We start from the raw sequence: 13,368 nt of genomic DNA, 5'->3' as shown, positions 1-13,368 counted from the left end.
CCCAATCATATTGACAGTCAGAGATAAAACACCTTAAATATTGTTCTAGAGACTGATTAGTCCTCTCGGTTTGGCCATTAGTTTCAGGATGGAAGGCAGAGCAGAAGGACAGATCAATCTCCAACTTTTTACAGAAGGCTCTCCAAAACAAAGAAACAAATTGTACCCCTCTGTCAGAAACAATATTGACAGGGACCCCATGGAGACGCAGGATGTGTTTGACAAACAAGGTAGCTAACGTCTTAGCATTGGGTAGTTTTTTGAGGGGCACAAAGTGGCACATCTTACTGAAGCGGTCTACTACAACCCACACCACCGACTTGCCTTGAGATGGAGGCAAATCGGTGATAAAATCCATGGAGATATGGGTCCAAGGTCTCTGGGGAATGGGCAAAGAACGTAGTAAGCCCGCTGGTCGGGACCTGGGAGTCTTGGACCTAGCACAAACCTCACAAGCGGCGACGTAGGGCTTAACGTCTTTAGGCAACCCAGGCCACCAATAGTTTCTGGCAATGAGGTGCTTGGTACCCAGGATGCCTGGATGACCAGATAGTGCGGAGTCATGATTTTCCCTAAGTACCCTTAGCCGGAATTGTAGGGGAACAAACAGCTTGTTCTCAGGAAGGTTCCCGGGAGCTGAACCTTGATCAGCAGCAATTTCAGAGACTAAATCAGAATCAATAGAGGAAATGATTATACCTGGAGGCAAAATACAAGCAGGATCTTCCTCCGAAGGAGGGCTGGTCATGAAGCTACGTGACATTGCATCAGCCTTAATATTTTTAGACCCAGCCCTATAGGTAACCAAAATATTTAATCTGGTAAAAAATAACGCCCATCGAGCTTGTCTCGGGTTTAGCCTCCGGGCAGATTCTAGGAAAACCAGATTCTTGTGGTCGGTAAGGACCGTTACCTGGTGCCTAGCCCTCTCCAGGAAGTGGGGCCACTCTTCAAATGCCCATTTAATGGCTAAGAGTTCGCGGTTGCCAATATCATAGTTACTCTCAGTGGGCGAAAACTTCCTGGAGAAGTAGGCACAGGGACGGAGATGGGTGAGGGACCTGGTACCCTGGGACAAGACAGCCCCCACTCCCACCTCGGACGCGTCAACCTCCACGATAAATGGCTCCATTTGGTTGGGCTGAACCAACACCGGGGCCGAGATAAAGCACTTCTTAAGGACCTCAAAAGCCTGGACAGCCTCAGGAGGCCAGCGGAGGAGATCAGCACCCTTGCGAGTGAGGTCCGTAAGAGGCTTAGCGATGACCGAGAAGTTAGCAATAAATCTCCTGTAATAATTAGCAAACCCCAAGAAGCACTGTAACGCCTTCAGGGAGGCAGGTTGGACCCATTCCGCCACAGCCTGGACCTTGGCGGGGTCCATGCGGAATTCATGAGGAGTGAGGATTTGACCCAAAAATGGTATCTCCTGCACCCCAAACACACATTTTTCGGTCTTCGCAAACAGTTTGTTTTCCCGAAGGACCTGGAGCACCTTCCTAACATGCTCAATGTGGGAGGACCAGTCCTTGGAAAACACAAGTATGTCATCAAGGTACACTACAAGAAATACCCCCAGGTAATCTCTTAAAATCTCATTTATGAAATTCTGGAAGACCGCGGGAGCATTACACAACCCAAAGGGCATGACGAGGTATTCGAAATGACCTTCGGGCGTGTTAAACGCAGTCTTCCACTCATCCCCCTCTTTGATGCGGATAAGGTTATACGCCCCCCGTAGATCAAACTTAGAGAACCATTGGGCCCCCTAAACCTGATTAAAGAGATCAGGAATCAAAGGAAGGGGATACTGGTTCCTTACAGTGACCTTATTTAAGTTACGGTAGTCAATTCATGGCCTAAGACCACCATCCTTCTTCCCTACGAAGACTAAGCCAGCACCTACCGGAGAAGTAGAGGGGCGAATGTAACCCTTGGCCAGGCATTCCTGGATATACTCTCTCATGGCTTCACGTTCGGGACAAGAGAGATTAAATATCCTACCCTTAGGGAGCTTAGCTCCTGGTACCAAATCGATAGCGCAATCGTATTCTCTATGAGGAGGTAACACTTCGGAGGCCTCCTTAGAGAAAACATCAGCGAAGTCCTGAACAAACTCAGGTAGCGTGTTCACCTCCTCAGGGGGAGAAATAGAATTAACAGAAAAACATGACGTCAAGCATTCTGTAAAGGATCTGCCAGGCACAACTTCTGTGTATACGCCCATAGGTAATCAGTCTGCACCTATGTCTCTGAGACTGACTCCATCTTCCACCACTCAGGATGGCAGGCTTAGGAGCGGGAGAGCCTATCGCAGCCTGGCCAGATGGAGCTAGCTCCCGCCCTCTGTCTATTTATACCTGCCTTTCCTGTTCCTCCTATGCTTGTGATTCTTCTCGTGTGGTTTCCTGGCCCAGCTACAGCTTCTGACTTTTTGATCCTGCTCCATACTGACCCTGGCTTACTGACTACTCTCCTGCTCTGCGTTTGGTACCTCGTTCACTCCTGGTTTGACTCGGTTCGTTCACCACTCTTGTTGCTCACGGTGTTGCCGTGGGCAACTGCCCCATTTCCCTTAGCTTTGTGTACCCTTGTCTGTTTGTCTCGTGCACTTACTGAGCGTAGGGACCGCCGCCCAGTTGTACCCCGTCGCCTAGGGCGGGTCGTTGCAAGTAGGCAGGGACAGAGTGGCGGGTAGATTAGGGCTCACTTGTCCCTTTCCCTACCCCCGTCATTACACATTCATTACCCCATTTGGTAAGCTCCCCAGTATTCCAGTCAAACGTGGGATTATGCAACTGCAACCAGGGAAGGCCTAAAACCAAATCGTACGATAATCCCTGCATCAACAGTACAGAGCACTGCTCCAAATGCAAAAATAGAAAGGAAGTTGGATCCAGCGCTTGGATAGGGGTAAAACGGAAGGAATTTCCAAGTTTAATTAAATTCTATAAAAAGTCCATTGAGATATGGTCCTGGTGTGTGGGTAATAGAAGGAAGATCCTGTGAAGCCTACGCGTTTCGGACGATAGCGACGTCCTTAGACTTGGCTGTAATAAAATTTGAAACTGGCGCCCTAGCCTTTTTGTACTGTGTCCGGTGAGAAACAGCTGAGTTCTGATTGCGTTCCACTGTTTGATACGTCACATGGAACGCAATCCGGAAGTAGGAGACGTCCGTATGCATATCTGGTAAGTACTGCTCATGTATATGCTATATGTATGACACCAACTTCTAGTTGTTATTTATAGGTAATATTAGAGATTAATATCTTATTTGTGCAGTATTACAGTATAAGTAAGATTTTGAGAAATAAACATGATTAATGGTCACGTGTGCGTTCCAGATCTTGTGGTCACATGGAACGCAAGATGCCGGACGAATCACTGGGAGCCGTCTGATCAAGCAGAGGTCATCCCATTTCAGCTGGCATGATGGGTAAGAGATTAATTCATTAATAGCGAACATAACTGATGATTAAATGATGTTTTCTATAATACATTATTCATAATGTGACCGGGAGTGTAAATATTATGATTTGCCGTGTGTGACGGAATGTATCATAATATAGGTACAATAAGGGAGAGCCAGTTGGAGATATTTGGCATCTTTGTAGTTCAATTATCACTGATTTACATCATAGGATCATGAGTGCATAAGTGAGGAAAAGGGAAAAAAAAAAAATGAGGTGAAGGCTAAAATCGGGGATGTGGGGAAATAATGCATGTCATTGAGCATATGTTGTACATGCACTACGGAAGGTGATGGTTAAAATTACGGGTAAATGGAGACTTTCTGGTTGGAGAGAATATCGGATGTATTTTTTTTATATATTATAAAAATATTGTGATGCAGTAATTGATGCCATATACTCTCGAATCATAGTGCACTGGTGGCTTTACATGTTCCTTAATACTGGAACATAAGTTCCTTTTTTAAGTTAAGGCCATCCGGAAATCTTGTTCTTAATCTATATATCCAGAAAGCTTCTCTGAGGTGGGTTTTATTGATTATATCTCCTCCTCTTTTCGGTAAATGGATTTTTTCTATAGCATAGCAACAAAAACTTTTAGTTGTTCTATTGTGTTTATGTATGAAGTGTTTTGATGCATTTGAAATATTGACAATATTCGGATTCCTAACATAACTGAGATGCTCCAATATTCTGGTTTTAAGTTTTCTATTTGTGCAGCCCACATATTTCAATTGGCAATCTGTACACTCAATTATGTAAATAACAGATTCTGTGTTACAATTAATGTAATTTTGTATGATAAATGTTTCTGTTTGAGTGGAGTTGCAAAAGTTTTTTGTAGGGTGTGCATAGGTACAAACTTTGCAGGGGTGTTGGCCACACTTGAAAAAACCTTTTGTTTCTAACCATGTTGTTTTCGTTTTGTCTTTAGAGCTGAAATATGATGGAGAAAGGACGCTACCCAGGGATGGAGCTTTGCGAGCTACCACCCTAATACCTCCCGCTAAGATGGTACGCAGACTATCGTCCTCCATAAGAATCGGTAAGTATTGGTTAACTAAATTCTTAATTTGGGAGAATTGATTGCTCTGTTGGAGGATTAATGTAGGCTGACTTTTGGTGGTTTGTTTGGTGGGGGTCTTATTATGGTATTGGAGTAACTGTGTTCTGGATTTTTTAGACATAATGTCACTCGCTCGTTTGAGTGACCATTGGGGATATCCTCTTTTTGAGAGTCTGGATTTGATTTGTTCTTCTTCTAGTTTGAACTGATCATGTGCGCTACAATTTCGTTTTGCGCGGTGCATTTCTCCCACTGGTATGGCCCGAATGGTTTGTTTAGAATGATTGCTTTTGGCATGGAGTATATTGTTAGATGCTGTGGGTTTGCGGTATGTTTCAGTGGATATGGTTTGACCTGCTATGCCGCTTAGCTTCAGGTCCAGAAAAACAATTTCAGTGGTGTCATGATTATATGTGAATTTGAGGTTACATTGATTGTGATTTAGACTCTCAACAAAATCAGGGATGATATTAATGTCCCCTTTCCATATAAGTAAGATGTCATCAATGTATCTACCGTACCATTCTATGTAGATGCCATATTGGTTGTTACTGGAGAAAATGTGGGACTCTTCCCACCACGACATGACCAAATTTGCCACTGAGGAGGAAAATTTGGCCCCCATGGATACCCCTCTTAATTGGAGATAATATTTTTCATCGAATTGGAAGTAGTTGTTTGTCATTAAGAATACTAGGACTTCTAAGATGTATATTTGAAATTTTTTATCATAACTGCTATGTGTGGATAGATATTCTTCCAAAGCAGTGTAGGCTATTTGATGGGGAATAGAAGTATATAATGAGACCACATCACACGTGAGCCATGTGTAATTTTCTTGCCACCGTAAGTTGTACAGTGAGTTGAGAACATTTTTAGTATCACTGAGAAAACCTGGTGTTCTTTGTACTAGCGGTTGTAACAGTGTGTCGAGCCATTCCGATAATCTCTCTAGTATTGATCCGATGCCTGAAACTATTGGTCTCATCGGTGGAGGAAGAATATTTTTGTGTATTTTAGGCAAAGCGTGGATTATCGGAGTTATGGGTTGTTCGATATAAATGAAATCCAACTGTTTTTGAGTAATAAATCCTTGTATTAGACCGTCATTAAGTAATTCTTTCATGTTAGTTTTAATTGTTTCCACTGGATTTTTTCCTAGACTTTTATAAGTTGTTTCATCTGATAGCATAGTCATGATTGATGATTTGTAGTCATGTTTGTTCATTACCGTGACATTGCCACCTTTATCCGACATTTTGATAATTATTTCTTTATTATCCTGTAAGGATTTGACCGCTTTTTTCAAACCCATAGTCATGTTGGTTTGTTGTTGTTGGGTTTTAAGTCCATCTGCTAGAGTTTGTAATTCTTTTTCCAGTACCAATTGGAATTCGTCCATTGAATTTGTCCGTGAACTGGTTGGGTAAAACTTCGGATTTGATGTTTCAAAATTGGCAGCAGTCATCACTGTTTGATTAGGTTGTTCAGCGCACAGATGTTCTAGGCACACGATGGTTGAAAGTTCCTGGAATGAGAATTCAGACTGGACGTGGGATGCACCTGTTGGTGATTCTTCAGTCATATTAGTGGTATTTGGTGAAGATGTCGTAATGTCAGAGTCCTCCTTGGTTATTCCTGATGCAAGGAAATGTTTTTTGACCGTTAAGTTACGGATAAATTTATTAATATCAAGTATTGTATTAAACAAGTTGAAATTATTTCTTGGTGCAAAATTTAGGCCTAATGATAATACTTGATTTTGTTCCTTGGTTAGAGATTGCCAATTGAAATATGTGGGCTGCACAAATAGAAAACTTAAAACCAGAATATTGGAGCATCTCAGTTATGTTAGGAATCCGAATATTGTCAATATTTCAAATGCATCAAAACACTTCATACATAAACACAATAGAACAACTAAAAGTTTTTGTTGCTATGCTATAGAAAAAATCCATTTACCGAAAAGAGGAGGAGATATAATCAATAAAACCCACCTCAGAGAAGCTTTCTGGATATATAGATTAAGAACAAGATTTCCGGATGGCCTTAACTTAAAAAAGGAACTTATGTTCCAGTATTAAGGAACATGTAAAGCCACCAGTGCACTATGATTCGAGAGTATATGGCATCAATTACTGCATCACAATATTTTTATAATATATAAAAAAAATACATCCGATATTCTCTCCAACCAGAAAGTCTCCATTTACCCGTAATTTTAACCATCACCTTCCGTAGTGCATGTACAACATATGCTCAATGACATGCATTATTTCCCCACATCCCCGATTTTAGCCTTCACCTCATTTTTTTTTTTTCCCTTTTCCTCACTTATGCACTCATGATCCTATGATGTAAATCAGTGATAATTGAACTACAAAGATGCCAAATATCTCCAACTGGCTCTCCCTTATTGTACCTATATTATGATACATTCCGTCACACACGGCAAATCATAATATTTACACTCCCGGTCACATTATGAATAATGTATTATAGAAAACATCATTTAATCATCAGTTATGTTCGCTATTAATGAATTAATCTCTTACCCATCATGCCAGCTGAAATGGGATGACCTCTGCTTGATCAGACGGCTCCCAGTGATTCGTCCGGCATCTTGCGTTCCATGTGACCACAAGATCTGGAACGCACACGTGACCATTAATCATGTTTATTTCTCAAAATCTTACTTATACTGTAATACTGCACAAATAAGATATTAATCTCTAATATTACCTATAAATAACAACTAGAAGTTGGTGTCATACATATAGCATATACATGAGCAGTACTTACCAGATATGCATACGGACGTCTCCTACTTCCGGATTGCGTTCCATGTGACGTATCAAACAGTGGAACGCAATCAGAACTCAGCTGTTTCTCACCGGACACAGTACAAAAAGGCTAGGGCGCCAGTTTCAAATTTTATTACAGCCAAGTCTAAGGACGTCGCTATCGTCCGAAACGCGTAGGCTTCACAGGATCTTCCTTCTATTACCCACACACCAGGACCATATCTCAATGGACTTTTTATAGAATTTAATTAAACTTGGAAATTCCTTCCGTTTTACCCCTATCCAAGCGCTGGATCCAACTTCCTTTCTATTTTTGCTTCTGCTACGTGTGCCGACACGGACAGAATCCAGGCGCAGACAGCGACACTCAGTGTGTCAGGTGAGCTGGAGGATTCCTCCCCTTGTTTTCTACCACTGCTCCAAATGCATGGAGCCAACAAGGAGTTCAAAAACAGGGGTATGCTGTGTAAAATAACCATTAGCAAGAGGAGTGGAGTCGATGCCCACTACCGGGACAGGTTTAGGGAAATCAATCAAAGGCATAGCTAGAGACATAGCAAATTCCACAGACATGATATTAGCAGACGACCCTGAATCCATGAAGGCACTGCCGGTAGCAGACCTACCACCAAAAGAGACCTGAAAGGGAAGCAAGATTTTATTACGTTTCATATTTACGGGAAATACCTGTGCGCCCAAGTGACCTCCCCGATGATCACTTAGGCGCGGAAGTTTTCCGGCTGCTTACTCTTACGCCTAGGACAGGTGTTCACTTGATGCTTGTCATCCCCACAATAGAAGCAGAGACCATTCTTCCTGCGCAACTCTCTACGTTGTTGGGGGGACACGGAGGCCCCGAGTTGCATAGGTACCTCCGAGTCTTCCGTGGAAGAACGAAGCAACGGAACCTCGGGAGGCATCATGGGGGAGTCAGAGGAGAAAACACAAAAACGTTCATGTTGTCGTTCCCTGAGACGTCGGTCAAGTCGTACCGCTAAAGCCATAACCTAGTCTAGGGAGTCAGAAGAGGGATAGCTAACTAGCAGGTCTTTCAGGGCGTTCGACAGACCCAACCTAAACTGGCACCTTAAGGCAGGGTCATTCCACCGAGAAGCTACGCACCAATTCCTAAAGTCAGAGCAATACTCCTCAACAGGTCACTTACCCTGACGTAAGGTCACCAGCTGACTCTCGGCAAAAGCAGTCCTGTCAGTCTCGTCATAAATGAGTCCGAGAGCAGAAAAATAAAGATCAACAGAGGAAAGTTCAGGGGCATCAGGAGCCAAGGAGAAGGCCCATTATTGGGGCCCTTCCTGGAGCCAGGACATAATTATACCCACCCGCTGGCTCTCAGAACCTGAGGAGTGGGGCTTTAAACGAAAATAGAGCCTACAACTCTCCCGAAAGGAGAGAAAAGTCTTCCGGTCCCCTGAGAACAAGGTCAGTCAACTTGAGGTGGGGTTCAAGAGGTGAGGTGAGGGGCACTACCATGGCAGCATCAGGCTGGTTGACCCTCTGAGCCAGGGCCTGGACCTGTAGGGAGAGACCCTGCATTTGCTGAACCAGGGTCTCAAGGGTGTCCATAGTAGTGTGTGGGACCAGGGTAGAGTAGGTATATGGGCTTGTGATTATGTAATGATGGGGGTAAGGAAACAGACAAGTGAGCCCTAATCTACCCGCCACTCAGTCCCTGCCTACTTGCAACGACCCGCCCTAGGCGACGGGGTACAACTGGGCGACGGTCCCTACGCTCAATAAGTGCACGACAGACCAACAGACAAGGGTACACAGAAGCAAGGGAAAAGGGGCAGTTGCCCACGGCAACACCGCGAGCAACAAGAGTGGTGAACGAGCCGAGTCAAACCAGGAGTGTACGAGGTACCAAACGCAGAGCAGGAGAGTAGTGAACAAGCCGAGTCAAACCAGGGGTGTACGAGGTACCAAACGCAGAGCAGGAGAGTAGTCAGTAAGCCAGGGTCAATATGAAGCAGGGTCAAATGGTTCAAGAAGCTGCAGCAGGGCCAGGAAACAAAACGAGAAGAATCACAAGCAAGGAGGAACAGGAAAGGCAGGTATAAATAGACAGAGGGCGGGAGCTAGTTCCGTCTGGCCAGGCTGTGATAGGCTCTCCCACTCCTAAGCCTGTCATCCTGAGTGGTGAAAGATGGAGTCAGTCTCACAGACATAGAAGCAGGTGCAGACTGATTACCTATGGGCGTGGATACAGAAGCTGTGCCTGGCAGATCCTTAACAAGTACATTAGAGTCTCTAGTTTGAGAAATAGACGCCTCACATGTCCTCAACTGGCAGCTTCATTAAATTGTACCCGCAAAACGCCAGTGTCAACGTCTACAGTGAAGAGGCGACTCCGGGATGCTGGCCTTCAGGGCAGAGTGGCAAAGAAAAAGCCATATCTAAGACTGGCTAATAAAAGTAAAAGATTAATATGGGCAAAAGCACACAGACATTGGACAGAGGAAGATTGGAAAACAGTGTTATGGACAGACGAATCGAAGTTTGAGGTGTTTGGATCACACAGAAGAACATTTGTGAGACGCAGAACAACTGAAAAGATGCTGGAAGAGTGCCTGACGCCATCTGTCAAGCATGGTGGAGGTAATGTGATGGTCTGGGGTTGCTTTGGTGCTGGTAAAGTGGGAGATTTGTACAAGGTAAATGGGATTTTGAATAAGGAAGGCTATCACTCCATTTTGCAACGCCATGCCATACCCTGTGGACAGTGCTTGATTGGAGCCAATTTCATCCTACAACAGGACAATGACCCAAAGCACACCTCCAAATGATGCAAGAACTATTTAGGGAAGAAGCAGGCAGCTGGTATTCTATCTGTAATGGAGTGGCCAGCGCAGTCACCAGATCTCAACCCCATAAAGCTGTTGTGGGAGCAGCTTGACCGTATGGTACGCAAGAAGTGCCCATCAAGCCAATCCAACTTGTGGGAGGGGCTTCTGGAAGCATGGGGTGAAATTTCTCCCGATTACCTCAGCAAATTAACAGCTAGAATGCCAAAGGTCTGCAATGCTGTAATTGCTGCAAATGGAGCATTCTTTGACGAAAGCAAAGTTTGAAGGAGAAAATTATTATTTCAAATAAAAATCATTATTTCTAACCTTGCCAATGTCTTGACTATATTTTCTAGTCGTTTTGCAACTCATTTGATAAATAGAAGTGTGAGTTTTCATGGAAAACACAAAATTGTCTGGGTGACCCCAAATTTTTGAACGGTAGGGTATGTGTGCTTTTAATTTTTTGATTCAATAAAATGTATACCTTTATAATTAGTGTCATAGACTCTGTTTCGTTATAGGTTATTATTAATCTTATTCTGATGACTAATGGGGCCAAGAAAAGGAGTCAGATTAGGGAATGTTATAGGCCTGTCTAAAAAGATGTGTTTTCAGGGCACATTTAAAACTGTGGATATTGTGAATTAGTCTGATTGTCTGGGGTAGTGCATTCCAGAGGACTGGGGCAGCACGAAAAAAATCTTGGAGACGGGAGTGGGAGGTTCGGATTATGCAGGATTTTAATCTAAGGTCGTTGGCAGATCGTAGAGCGGGAGTAGGCTGGTAGACAGAGATGAGGGAGGAGATGTAAGGAGGTGCAGCACTGTGGAGAGCTTTGTGGGTGAGGGTAATAAGTTTGAATTAAAATCTGAAGGGGATGGGCGACCAGTGTAGTGATTGGCACAGGGTAAAGGCGTTGATGTAGTGGTTGGTGAGAAAGAGGAGCCTGGCTGCTGCATTAAAGAGGCTCTGTCACCAGATTTTGCAACCCCTATCTGCTATTGCAGCAGAGCGGCGCTGCAATGTAGATTACAGTAACGGTTTAATTTTTAAAAAACGAGCATTTTTGGCCAAGTTATGACCATTTTTGTATTTATACAAATGAGGCTTGCAAAAGTCCAAGTGGGCATGTTTAAAGTAAAAGTCCAAGTGGGCGTGTATTATGTGCGTACATCGGGGCGTTTTTACTACTTTCACTAGCTGGGCGTTCTGACGAGAAGTATCATCCACTTCTCTTCAGAACGCCCAGCTTCTGGCAGTGCAGACACAGCGTGTTCTCGAGAGATCACGCTGTGACGTCACTTCCCCAGGTCCTGCATCGTGTCGGACGAGCGAGGACACATCGGCACCAGAGGCTACCGTTGATTCTGCAGCAGCATCGGCGTTTGCAGGAGTCAACTGTAGCCTCTGGTGCCGATGTGGCCGACACGATGCAGGACCTGGGGCAGGAAGTGAGTGACGTCACAGCGTGATCTCTCGAGAACACGGCTGTGTCTGCACTGCCAGAAGCTGGGCGTTCTGAAGAGAAGTGGATGATACTTCTCGTCAGAACGCCCAGCTAGTAAAAGTAGTAAAAAGACGAGAGTGAATCAGAGCAACAATAAGGGTATGTGCACACGATAACAACCATTACGTCTGAAATTACGGAGCTGTTTTCAGGAGAAAACAGCCCGTAATTTCAGAAGTAATTGCATGTACTTGCGTTTTGCGAGGCGTCAATTACGGCCGTAATTTGGAGCTGTTCTTCATTGGAATCTATGAAAAACGGCTCAAATTACGTCTCAAGAAGTGTCCTGCACTTCTTTGACGAGGCTGTTATTTTATGCGCCGTCTTTTGACAGCGACGCGTAAAATTACAGGTCGTCGGCACAGTACGTCGGCAAACCCATTGAAATGAATGGGCAGATGTGTTCCTACGTATTGGAGCCATATTTTCAGGCGTAAATCGAGGCATAATACGCCTAGTTTACGCCTGAAAATAGGTCGTGTTTCCTCAGTAAGAAAAGGGCGGATTCTGGAGATGTTTTTGAGGTGAAAGTGACAGGAGCGTGTAAGTGATTGAATGTGAGGAGTAAAGGTAAGATCGGAGTCAAAAATAACCCTAAGACAGCAGGCGTGCTGCCTAGGAGTTATAGTAGTGCCACACACTGAGATGGATACATCAGGTTTAGGGAGGTTAGTAGATGATGGGAACACAAGGAGCTCAGTTTTGGAAAGATTCCGTTTCAGATAGAGAGAGGACATGATGTTAGAGACAGCGAACAGACAATCACTGGTGCTTTGTATTAGAGCAGGGGTGATGTCATGGGAAGAGGTATATAAATGGGTGTCATCAGCGTAGAGATGGTACTGGAAACCAAATCTGCTGATGGTTTGTCTAATAGGGGCTGTGTAGAGAGAAAAGAGGAGCGGACCTAGGACTGATCCCTGAGGAACCCCGATATCAAGGGGAAGAGGAGAAGAAGTGGAACCAGCAAATGACACACTGAATGAGCGGTCAGAGAGATAGGAGGAAAACCAAGAGAGAGCCGCGTCCTTGAGGCCAATAGAGTGGAGCATGTTAAGTAGGAGTTTGTGGTCTACAGTGTCAAAAGCTGCAGAGAGATCCAAAAGAATCAGGAGAGAGGATTTACCGTCTGATTGAGCCGTCAAGAGATCATTTGAGACTTTAGTAAGGGCAGTTTCTGTGGAGTGTAGAGTGCGGAAGCCAGATTGTAAGGGGTCAAGAATGGAGTTAGCAGAGAGATAGTGGATAAGGCGAGAGTAGACCAAGCGTTCCAGGAGTTTGGAGATGAAGGGCAGATTAGAGACTGGTCGGTAGTTGGCAGCGCTGGATGGGTCAAGAGTTGTTTTTTTCAGTAATGGGTTTATAATAGCATGTTTAAAAGAGGAGGAAAAGATACCAGAAGAAAGAAAGAGGTTAAAAGTTTTAGTCAGGTGACTAGTGACAGCTGGGGAGAGGGACTGGAGGAGGTGTGAGGGGATAGGATCACTAGAGCAGGTAGTAGGACGAGAAGAAGAGAGGAGCCTCGAGACTTCTTCTTCTGTTATTGGGTCAAATGCTGAAAGTGAAGAAGAGGGAGTGCGGGCGGGAAGGGGATCGATGTTACTAGGGGACTGGGAGATAATATCATGCCGGCTTGTTGTCAATTTTAACTTTAGAAAAAGTGGCCACGTCTTCAGCACTGAGATCTGTGATCGGTCTCTGCACTTTAGGAC

The sequence above is a fragment of the Rhinoderma darwinii genome, chromosome 1 (assembly GCF_050947455.1).
Source record: "Rhinoderma darwinii isolate aRhiDar2 chromosome 1, aRhiDar2.hap1, whole genome shotgun sequence".
Classification (NCBI taxonomy): domain Eukaryota; kingdom Metazoa; phylum Chordata; class Amphibia; order Anura; family Rhinodermatidae; genus Rhinoderma; species Rhinoderma darwinii.
This window is presented reverse-complemented; position numbering follows the sequence as displayed.